Source organism: Jaculus jaculus, chromosome 7 (assembly GCF_020740685.1).
Source record: "Jaculus jaculus isolate mJacJac1 chromosome 7, mJacJac1.mat.Y.cur, whole genome shotgun sequence".
NCBI lineage: Eukaryota > Metazoa > Chordata > Mammalia > Rodentia > Dipodidae > Jaculus > Jaculus jaculus.
The window spans coordinates 60,276,332-60,289,100 of NC_059108.1; positions in this window are offsets into that span (position 1 = coordinate 60,276,332).

Here is a 12,769-nt window from a genome sequence, read left to right on the forward strand (position 1 = left end):
TCTAAGATGATCTCACTCTCCTGACCCTGTTTCTTGCATCAGCAAGAGTACCTCAGGATATAGTGAGCTGTGGTGGATCTTCATGTCACTGCCACTGCTGTTCAGCTCACATCCACAAAACTGATATTATTGTGCATGGAAGATACATATTCACCTAGAATGCCTGTAGCTATAGGCCAGCCAGGGTTATTTCATTAATATTAATACAGAGCAGAGAAATAACTGATATAAATCTTGTAGCAAAATGTCAAAAAATCTATTTAAGCTTAATTCTAATCACTACTTTTACTCATTGCAACAATATATTTACTTTAGAATCACAGTCCCAGTCAGCGCTAAATTCAAGATGTTAAGTATATCTCCGAGTCTAATATCATATAGTCTCTTTAATGGACAGACAGAGAATTGGCAGCTATATGGATATATTGATAAGTTATTATGAGATAAGATGAAAATCATAACTTTTTTGATAACTATATCTTATTTTACCTTTTACTTGAAATTTATTTGTGTTATATTTTTCTCAATGTTATTCCATATACAATTTTTACTGTACATTATAAGAAGAAAAGACAAAGAAAGCCTTTTAATGTCTTTTTTCTTTTAGTCAAATAATATGAAATCTCACTGGGGTTCACCAGTGTCACAAGTCTCTACTGAGCAGTACACAGTATAGGATGGACTGGAACTCACATTTTATGACTTTGGAAGCTTTATAGCCATGTTGGAGAAAAATTCTTTGTCTGAATGAGAAGAGAGTGCCTCTGTCTTATTTATGTGGTTCAAACACTTTTTGAAATGAGGTAGGGATTGTGAGAGAGAACATGAAAGTTCTGTGTCCTCAGGGGTACACACCAGCTGATATGTCCATATCTTGAAAGGGAAAACCCACTTCTATGACCTTAACTTCCTCGCTGAGGGGCCATCAGTGGAAAAGAAGAAGATCCCATGTCCATAACCTTGAACTCATCACTGGGGGTATAGCAGTGTGATGGAAAAAAAGAAGAATCCATGTCTGTGACCTCTAACTTGTCACGGGGAATCCATCAATGTGAAGAAAAAAGATGAACACATGTCCATGACCTTGAACTCATCACTGGGGTCAGGAAAGAATGAATGGTAAAGAAAATGAGGGTGGATGAAAAAATAAAAAGTGAGAAAAGGTCTTCTGGGCACCCAGTGCATACACAGGTTCTGTACATTGTCTAAATTTCTTCTCAAGATTCTGATTTTAGGGGTAAAGCTGTGTGCAGCCTTCATCCATAAGGTTGCTTCAGAATGAAGGCAGTGGACTTGGTGTGTGTTTCTGTTAAAATTATCTTCTTCTTCAACATTTTAACTATGCTTTACTTGCTTCCTTTAAGTTTATTTTAATATAAAATATGCCACTTTAAGGGTTATTTATGTATGATCCATTATATAAGTGATATCAGAGGCATAATCTGGCCTGATAGAAAAAAATCACTTTTCTATTTTCAATAACCTATGTTAACGAAATATTCATTGTCTGTTGTCCTACATCCCAGATGAAAGAATCTGAAAGTGTTATATTTTAGATTTAACTAGGAACTAATCCCTTTTCTAGTTTCTACTAATTAAATGAGTGTTTTTCCTCAATTTTGTATTTTTTTCCTCCAAATAGTACACAAAATATCCTAATATGCCTCACAATATTCTACAATTATTTCCACCTCAATATTTTTAATTCACTAAAATTTTACTTTAAGCTAGTTATCATGGCTCATGCCAGTGATCACAGCCTTTGGGAGGCTAAAGTAGGAGGACTGGTATGAGTTCTAAGTCAGCCTAGGCTACAGTGTGACTCTATCAAAAAATAAATGGCTCTTTAATAGTTCTTTAAAATATTTTGGGCTTATTTTTCTAAGAGGAATAGTCTCAGAAATAAACAATAAATGTAGTCTCATAACATTGAAATCCAGCTGAGAGTATATCCAGTGGAATTAATAATAGATGGTAGAAAGATTGCTGAGGAAAAGTGGCACCAAGGAGACAGGAAAAAGATAAGTTCAAGGTTATTTACTTTAATTAATTAAATGTTTTCTTGATGTATTCCATCCCTACCAAAGAGATATATATTAAAATACTGTTAAGTATATCTTTTACATTCCCAGATGTCTCTACAAAAGACATTTATTTAAACAGTGCCGTCATTTGAAGCCAAATAATTATTCTATTCATGACTGCCATTTTTTTTTGAGCATCTATCATCTTTAAACCACCTTAGCCCAGTTTTCAATGTGAGCATTAAACATATTACTTTATCTTTTCCCATGAAGGCTACCTTATGTATGAGGACTTTTAAGAGCCTTAGTATTATTCTACACATAACCAAAGTTCAAGACAAAAGATTTACTCAAATACTATTAATCTAGAAGTTTTGCTACATTGTATGACCTAATATTCAAATGAGTGCAGGAGCTATTTAGGGATATAGAGTCATTTGAGGTTCATGTCAATATTTAAATGCTGGGTACATTGAAAAACATTTCTTACCACAAATAGTTAATCATATATTTCTCTGAAAAACATTTTCAGTGGCTGTTTTTTAATAAGTTATATGTTAATGGCAAATCCATACTAAAAAATGTCAATGACCTCATCATATGCTTTCTGATAATATTGAAAGTGAAATAAAGACAGTCCTATTTATTTGTTCAAAGGAAAAAGACATTAATTCATTTCCAATATATTTTTAAGACATTCAACAAGCCAGGTGTCATTTTAGGTGCTGTGTTGATTATTTATTTCATCTTAAACCTTGAAATCAAATAGGGATATGATGACATGTACCCAAGTAATTATACACTGAAGTAATGTGTTGGAAAATGATATGTTAGCTGCACTAAAATAAGTTGTAACATATGTAGCTCAAAGCAAACAAACTCTGAAGACTTCAGACTAGGACTTTAAAAGATGATTACAACTTACGTTTAGACTAATGTGTATGAGGGCTACCTTTGATTAGCACATTGAAGAAAAGGGTTTCCATTAAAGAACATCACAAGTTGGGCTGGAGAGGTAGCTTAGCAGTTACAATGCTTGCCTGCAAAGCCTGACAACTGTGGTTCAATAGCCAGAAGCACAAAGTGGCACATGCAGGTGCAATTTGTTTAAAGTGGCTGGAGGACTTGGTGCACCCATTCTCTCTCTCTCTCTCTCTCTCTCTCTCTCTCTCTCTCTCTCTCTTTCTGCTTGCAAACAACAGACAAATAATCACAATTTATATTTTTGCATCAGGGAATAGCTTTTTGAAATGATGACCCTCCAGAGAAAATGGTAAACTAAATCAGAGATGGATGTTGTTCAGTGGGTCAAGAGTGTACTGTGCAAGCATATGGAATGAAATTTGATTCTTCAGCACCCACTTGAATACCAGTTGGGCAGGGAAGTGCTAGGGAATGGGAGACAGGGAACCCTGGTCAGGTGGGCTAGCTAGGCTAACTGAATCACTGAGTTCTATGCTCAAGCAAGAGATTCTGCCTAGTTACATAGAGAAGACAGAGAACTAGGAAGGCATAGAAACATTGACTTTTGCCCACAATGTACATGCCAGGGATGCACACATACATACATACACATGAAAAATAAAAAGTCTAAAAATAGATGCAATTTTTCTCCTTAAATTATAAATACAATAATTGTACTCTTGCTGAGAGTCACAATGAGCCTGAAAATATTTTGATGAGGGGAATGAAAGAATGAAGAATCAAAGGGATATTGTTGGACACGTCAGGTGAAGTGTGGCTCATACTGAATGATATGGAAGTAAATGCGGATACCACCCATTTAAGAGGGCAATAATCTCAGAATTAGGAAATAAGACATGAAACAAAAAAATATGCTAAGAAAGGAAGGAAATTAACAAGATGATTATGTGAGTAGAAACTCAATATTCTACTTTTTTTTTTATTGTAGATTTCATTTGTTTGTTTGTTTTAGTGACAAGGGAAAAAAGGACCAGTTGAAAAGGACCAGAGTTGATTCATAGATGAGTACTTTGGTTACACAATTAAATTGTAAAGCATTTTGTATTTTATTAAGCTAAAGCAATAATTTTCCATTGCAATGACTGAAAAGGATAATTTACCTGAAAGGTAGATTTGAATACAAGTTTATTTTGTAAACAATCTTGTGAATTTAATTTTAGTTTCATTCCATCACACTATTTCCTCAATGGTAAAATGAATTAAATGGAAAAAGTGAAATAAAATGCAATATGAAGGAAATGGATTAAAAAAATGGAGCCCAAACTCAGAAGTCATGGGTAAAAATTAAGAAGAGGATGTTTGGCATCATGAACATTAAAGGCATCGTAGAAGAGCACATGCTGCAGTAATACTAATTTCCATTTTGAAGCTGCTAACATGTACTATCTTCTCTGCATGTGCAGCCCTTGTTTAAGAGAACATGGTCAGGAAATGTGCCACATGAAAATCTTGAGTACATAAACATCTCCCTAAGCCCTATTTTATTTATTTGCATGCAGATAGAGAGAAAGAGAAGAGAGAAAAAGACAAAGGAAGAGAATGGGCATGTCAAGGCCTCTAGCTACTGCAGACAAACTCCAGATGCATGTGCCACTTTGGGCATCTGGTATTATGCGGGTACTGGATCATTGACTAGGTTCATTAAGCATTGCAGGCAAGCACCTTAATGTCTGAGTCATCTCTCCAGTGCAACTACTTACTTGTGTAGTAAGGCCTGAGAACATAAACAATCTTCTTCAGGTTCATTACCATGGAACTGTGATAAACAAGAAGAAGTAGAATATAGCAAAATTTGAAACTTGAAATAAAACACATCATATATTGTTATAGTAAGAAAGCTAGTGTTTTTCCTAATTATCATATTATTATGTGTTGTAGGGCTTTCTTGACACCATAATCAGCTTTTTAATTTTTTTAAATTTAATTTAATTTTTTTTAAATTCTTCACAACATCTTCTGAGAAGGAGAAAAATGAAAATACTGTTTTCTTGAACAGCTAACCTTTGCTTTCCCTATTAGCTTTAATATAAGGCCTTGATAAGGGAACTACAGTTGTAATAATGAAGTACTTACTTTCTTATAGTGAAACAGGTAACATTTTGTATACTTAAATCCAAATTTCTATTTCCATACACAGCAGAAAACTAAAAGCATATATCTGAAAAGCAAGTACTAGAATGTATTGTAAATAGAATTAACCAGAAAAAAACATATATTTATGCAAATTGATTTACTTTACTGAAAACAAACATGAAATTTTCTTTTACAAAAAATTCAAATCAAGCCTTGATCTGATGACTGCTTTTTGTAAAACAAAATTCAGCCAGCACTGAATACAACAGTTTACAAACAATTTTGTTTGATGTGGGAAACTATCTAAAACAGGGAATGAAGTGTTTAAGAATAATGCTAGAACCCAAATTCTGAGTTCATGTCTGTTATTTAACAAAAGAATTGGCATTCTAGACCAAAGAGAATTATTTTTAAACAACCACATTTTATTAAAACATAATAGAAATGTGAGGGAGAGGATGTGAAAGAGCTGAGGGATAGATGACCAGGCAAAAGGGAAAGTGACCCTGAAATGGGAAAAAAAAAAAAAAAAAAAAAAACACTGTCTGGTCCAGAGCCCATGTGGAAGAAAGAACATGGATCCTCCATACAAAATATGCCAGAATGATTTTTTCTTCTCTAAAAAGCCAAGGGTAACCGTCTAAAGATGTTTAAAAGTCATGGACTTTTAAACAGTAACTGCAACAGCAAAATATGTTCCTACCTTGGCAATCAGAGACTCAGGAATGGAGTTGTGTACAACTCAAAAGCCAGAGAGAGTAAGACATTTTAGCAGTCTCTGTTCTGGAAGAGTTAGGCACATCTGTGTCAGGTGTGTCAGCTGATCAACTTAGGCTCAGAGAAGGCTTTCACCAACTACTGGGCATGGTGCAGGGAGTGAGAGCAAGAGCAAGTGAGAGAGAGAGAGAGAGAGAGAGAGAGAGAGAGAGAGAGAGAAAGAGAGAGAGACAGACAGACAGAGAGACAGAGAGAGACAGAGACAGAGAGAGAGCGAGGGAGGGAGATTTGATTGCGTGAGATCGGCAGACGGTGAGTCCTGCAGCTGCAGGTGGGGTGAGCTGAGATATGGTGGCAAGGATGTGAGGTAAGATCTTAAGTGGACCCGTTCATAATCTGGCTACCTTAAAATAAACTATATAACCTAGACCCTCACAGTTTTCCTATTATCCATAGGTTTGCTTTTCCATATACATTCCTTGCAATATAATGCATTGTCTCTTAGAGTCCAATGAACACAATCTAAGAATTGAGTATAAAGATGCTTTTTGATAATATTTGCATAATTAATTACTTAATATAACCACTTTGTTTAAATTGGATTGCCAAAAGTCTGAAAATATTTTAAACTACTGTGTTATTTCACTCTCTGGTACATTTGTACATCTGTATAGTTCAAACAAACAAATTTTATGTCCAAAATACTACATTGAGATTATATAAGAATTTTACTTACATAGTTTAAATTTGGTGATATGGAAGAGCTGTAGATAAATGTAGATAAATGTAGCTGGAGATGTAAGGCATCTGCAAACACGGCCAATGTAGAACCACTGGCCATGTATACATATGTGTTCTAAAGAATTTGCTCTTTGTATTTAAGGTTGACAGAACTCTGTGCTGTTATATTGGAACTTACTGACTTAAGTTATCAGTCTCTACTTACCTAGTCACATGTAAGTAAATCATTCCAATACTGTAATTCCATCAAATTATTTGAGGTACAATTGTCTCCTTGTGAAAACTGTGTGCCTGGACTATGAAAAACCTTTTTTTTTTTCTTGCAGTGACATAAATAAGTAAATTATCATTGCTCTTCCAACTTCTTGTGACTGTTCATCAAAACTCAGTTTGTAAGATAATTCCTCCTTTGTTCTAACTTAAAGGAGCCTAAAAATGCCGAAAATGTGGAAAATTATTTCTTTTGTAACCACTGAGCCATCATATCTGCCCCATGTATTTTTTTTCCTTTTTATGAAGATTACAATATGCCAAACCACTTGCTCATCATGATATTGAGGCTATTAAAAACAAATATCAATGGTTTCCTCACTTAGGAGTTAGTCCTCACCTAAAGATATACTATGGAGGCAGATGAACAGTTATCCCCTCAGTGAGATCAAGCACAAATACCCTCCAGAAGTTCCTCCTTTGCAGCTATTTACAGACCTCCACTGCTAAGATTAGCCACTTCTCTGAATTCTTCTGCAAAGAAATGTGACTTTTCCTTTCCCTCTTTCTTGGGAGACTAGGTGGAATCCTAAGAATGCTGTAGCAATAAGCTTTCTCACTGTTTTATCAATAAAATCTCCTTTGGTTTATGTCCTGTACACTGTCCCAGTGCCCAATTTTTCCTTGTCATGAGAAGAGGAATCCACAGCAAGAAATACTGCAATATCATGATGACCCTTGTTATTCTGGAGAATTGCATTGCATGAAAACATTGTATTTTATTTACTACTCTGCTATTAATAAGCACGGTTCTGTTTCTAGAGGTCTATAAAGATGCTATGAACATTAGATATACAAGTTAACAAATGTAACTTTCTGCTACTATGTATCTCAGACTAGTTTCTGGATATATACACATACATACATACATACACATACATACATACATATATGCTTCAAGAGGAGGAATGGTGGCAGATATGGGCCCACTTCAATGACATACTACAGTGAAAAAGTTTAGAGTCAACTTGAGTTCCAAAACAGAGAAGTGAGGGTGGTAAGACAAAAACAGGCATGGGAAAGTCAGTGTGTAGAAATTGCTAAAAGAAAACATTTTGGTTGAAGGAGACTTTTCGCTAGACTTACTTGACAGAATTATATCTTATATCAGGGGATAGAAATATGGTATAGAATTACTGATACCAATAGTAGGGACTTTTACTAAAGTGACTTAGTAGGATTTTTGCAAATTGGATTAAGGGAATGAGCTCAAGTTTTGTTTTAGTACAACCATGAACTCAAAGAAAGCTAGTTTCTCTTTTCTTTTCTTTCTTTCTTTTTTTTTTTGTTAAAGTCTTTGTTAGTATTTTGTGATGAGTAAAACTGATATTGTATCATGTATAAGACAGAGTAGTCTGGTGTTTTACAAATGCACTATAGTCTGATTGAACACATATTAAGTGCTTGCATACTGCAATATTTCTATGTGTTTCATTTCTACTAGCACTGTTAAATTTTCTAACAAATTGGATTTAAAGATATAATTGGTTGTACATATAATACATTAACTGAATAGCATCCCACCAAAGATTTGTACAGGGCTCTGTTGTGCACAGTAGATGCCCACTTATTAGGGCAGCTTAACAAGCTGAAACAAGGAAACCACAAAAAATGAGACTTGAGTAACTTTACACTGCTTTTCCATGTCATAGTCAAGCAGTGGAGGATACCTTTTTATGCTAAACAATATGAAAGAATTTGGTTATCATCTCTTCTGATTGTTTTGGAAGGTCATATAAATAATTTTAGTTTCAATTTTGCAAGATGAAACTTTCAAAGAAGCAACAAGACTTGTTTGGTCTTTTGTTGAGCATTGAAGTAAGAACTCAGTCTAAAACAATGGCCACCTAGAACTCTTTACATACTAGCTTATCTTTCATTATGTTATTACCACATCACATTAGCAAACCATTATAATTAGTCTTAATAATTCAAAGAATAAATCTTCAAATTTCATCCTAGTTCTTCAAGAATACCAATGGGAATTGTTGCGTTTTTGTTTGTTTGTATAAAGTTTAGAATCTTCTCTTTTTTTGTTTATTTTTATTTATTTATTTGAAATTCAGAGAGAGAGAGAGAGAAAGAAGCAGATAGAGACAGAGAGAGAATGGGAGCTCCAGGGCTTCCAGACACTGCAAACAAACTCCAGACATGTGCGACCCCTTGTGCATCTGGCTTCTGCGGGTTCTGGTGAATCAAACCTTGAACAGGGGTCCTTGGGTTTTATAGGCAAGAGCTTAACCACTAAGCCATCTCTCCAGCCCTTCTCTTTTAATCTATGTCTTTTTCTGTCTACATTGGAAAGGAGCTGTTTCTCCTACTCTTGTTGCAAATTTGCAGATAACTTGTGCCTTTCCCCAAGATCTTCACTTGGACTTTGGTTTCCCCCAAATTTGCAATGTCAAACATCATTTTTATCAGAAAAAAAAACATTTTACATATTTTTATTATTTATGTATCTTTTCTATATATTGTCTACAGAGACACTTAAGTTGTAGGTATTTTGTGGTTGTTAGAATTTGTCATAGAGATAGTATTTGGATATTTCACATGTGAGTTTTAGTTGTGATTAAATTTTTGATTAGGAAAAGATTTTACATACATATTTTTTATCTTCACAAGGTACTGAATTATACAGAAAAATATAAGAAAAAGAAAAAAACTAAAATGCCCATCAGATAGGCATTATTTCATGAATACATTAGTTCCTAGTGCAAAGAAAACCAACGACAACCGCCCTGTACAAGTGAGCATACTTGTATGTCTGTTTAGTGCCACAGATGTTTAATCTCTATCCAGAACTGCCATTCATACCATTTGAATTTGACCATGACATATGTGGGATTCATTACTTCCATGAAAATATACATGATAAAAAAACGATGGAGGAGACGGTGTCTGGCCTGTGATTAGGTAACCAAATTCCTCAGCCTTGGTTCATCAGACATGTTCCTGCATGCTATATGTTATAATATCCACAAGTGCTCTGTCTGGAAACACCAAATGATTATGAGCCTTTAGAATCAAAGTAATTACCTTTGTCATAAAAAATAATAACTAGATTGGACATGGTGGTAGCATACCTTTTTAATCCCAGCACTTGGAAGCAGAGGTAGAAGGTCCATTGTGATTTCAAGGCCAGCTTGTAAATACACCATGAATTTATAGGTCAGCCTGGGCTAAGGAGAGAACCTACCTCAAAAAACAAACAAACATAAGCAAACAAACCAAAAGAAAACAACACAAAAATTAAACAAGAACAGAGGTGATGGCTCAATGACTAAAGATGCTTCCCTGCAAAGCATGCCAGACAAGGTTCAATTACCCAGTACCCAAGAAAAAGCCAGATAAAAAATAGTATTTGTTTGTAATGGCAAGAGATCATGACATACACATACACACATATACATACTCAAATAATTTCAAAAAAGTGTGAAAACTTAACAAATACATGTTTTAGTTTTGATGTGTTATTTTCATATTTAGGCTGAAGAAAAGGGGAGAGCAGTGAAAGCAAGGGTACTGAAAACAAATTGTAAACATGTTGCTTATGTGGTTTTATGGCCTTCAAACATTCTGCCTGAAAAGAAAATGAAAGTGACATGTCATACAACAGTGACTGTCATCTGATACAAGTTAAGTAATCATGGAAATAGATTTTTAAAAGGATACAAAGCACATGGTGAAAAACTTGAGGTAAATTGCTCCTGGAAACAATAAAAGGAACATTTTAAGAAATGTTTCCTTACTAGTATGATAAGAGGGAAAGTACTTGTGGTAGCTACCTTCTCACTGCTGGGAAAAAACGTACACATCTAAAAATGGCTACTGGGAGGAAAGGGACATGTATCTATGCAAACATACAAATGAGAGTTCAAAATTTGGATCTTTGAAACTCAACAAAATAAGACAGCACACTATACTACACACCCACAACACACACACAAAGCCAGACATAGTGGCTAACACTGTAATCCTAGCAGTGGGAGATCTGAGGCAGGTTTGAAGACATCTTGGGTCATGGAATAGGAATATATTTTCACAAAACATAACAAAATAAAAGATGAAAGAACAAATATAACCAATGGGCAATAAAAGCAATGTTTGAAAAGCAGCTAAAGTCACAAAACTCTACTATATAGTTTTATGTGAGATGATTTTAAAACTAAAAGAAATGGATAAAACTAACTAAAATGGTGACAAAAGGGAGTGAGAGACAACGTTAGGCAGTGGTGCAAGTGATAGGCCTTTGAGTACATTTTACATGCAACTACTTGTGAACTATGAGAAAGCCTCACATGAGAAAACATGAGCAGGGCTGGAGAGATGTCTTAGCAATTTAAGTGCTTGCTTGTGAAGAGTAAGGACGCAGGTTTCACTCCCAAGAATCCACATAAACCAAATGCATATGGTAGTGCATGTGACTGGAGTTTGTTTGCAGTAGCTAGAGGCTATGGTGCTCCCACTTTTACTCTCTTTGTCTAATAAATAATAATAATAACATAAGTATCTGTAATATTAAGCAATTAAAACCCTTAGATAAAGCCCAAACAAAAAGGATGTAGGAAACAAATACTACAGATGCACCAGAAGTCACCTAAGCTTGAAACTGCATATTCACTCCTGGACCTCTTTATCAAGTGATCCCTTTTTCCCATCTTCCTTGTGAACACATTGGAATTTTCTTTCTTCAATGTAACTGAGTTTCAACTGTTATAAAAGTTTAGTTTGACAAATACAAATGTGTATCAACATCTCCCAGTCTGTCTACCACATTTGTGTGTATTGAAGATTATTATCATAATTATTCTCATGGTGAGCTAAAAGCAGCACTGAAGAAAGCCCAAGCATTTAATACATATGTAGCATGGAAAGTGGTTCCGAAACATTGTACACTGGCTAGCTTTTCACAAAGGAGAGATACTTATAGTAGTGGGTAATGCTCTGAAATCTCAGTCTTTATCTCTGATATAGTCTTAAAGAGTTTACAGACATTTTATAGGTGACATCTAAAGTAGCTGACCATGTCAGAGACATATGCAAATATGTGGTCAATGCCAGGAGAGTTTTAGAAGCTGAACTTGGACTCTGTGATTTTCATGCAGTTTTACAAACTAACTCTAGAGTCAGATTGCTATTACTATAGAAGTAGTTCTACAGGTATTGCTAAGAGGTTAGGCCAGTGGTTCCATGGTGGAAATGTACTATGAAATGTTCACAATAAAAATCAGAGGGAAAGAAGGAAGGCTGGAAGGGAGGGTGGGAGGGACAAAGAGAGAGAAGGAGGAGATAGGAGGGAAGGGAGGGAAAGAAGAGGGAAATGCTAATATATATATATATATATATATATATATATATATATTTATTTATTTATATACATATACATATATACATATGTACATATGTATATGTACATATGTAATATACATACATATATATATGTGTGTGTGTGTATGTATATGTATGTATATAGTTGTCTGTGTGGGGAGAAGCATCTACCCCTGAGCAGATGACACTAATGCTCTGGCAGGAAAAACAAAGGATGTCTATGAGGAGAGGCTCTAATAATGGCTGCCTCAAACCTACTCTTTAAGATAGAGTCAAATAGTAAATGAATTTTCCATTTCTTTCCCTTATGCTTTAAATCAATTAATTTATTTAGGCAAGAACTGTTTTGCTTCATTTCCCTCTCAATGAAAGTTTTGCCTGTGATCCTCCAGGCAATGCCAGCCTTGAATCCCTCCTAGGAATATCTTTCCTGCTGAGAAGCACTGCCTGTACAGGCATGCTCTGTAATATAGAAAAAAGATATAAGAGTCATGTAGAATCACTAGATTGATAGACAATATAAATTTCAATTGCAGAAGATCCAAAAACATTAATACTAAACTCACTATGAAGCTACTTTGCATAAACACAGAGCAGAATATTTCATGTGAAACACAAAAATCTTTGACAGT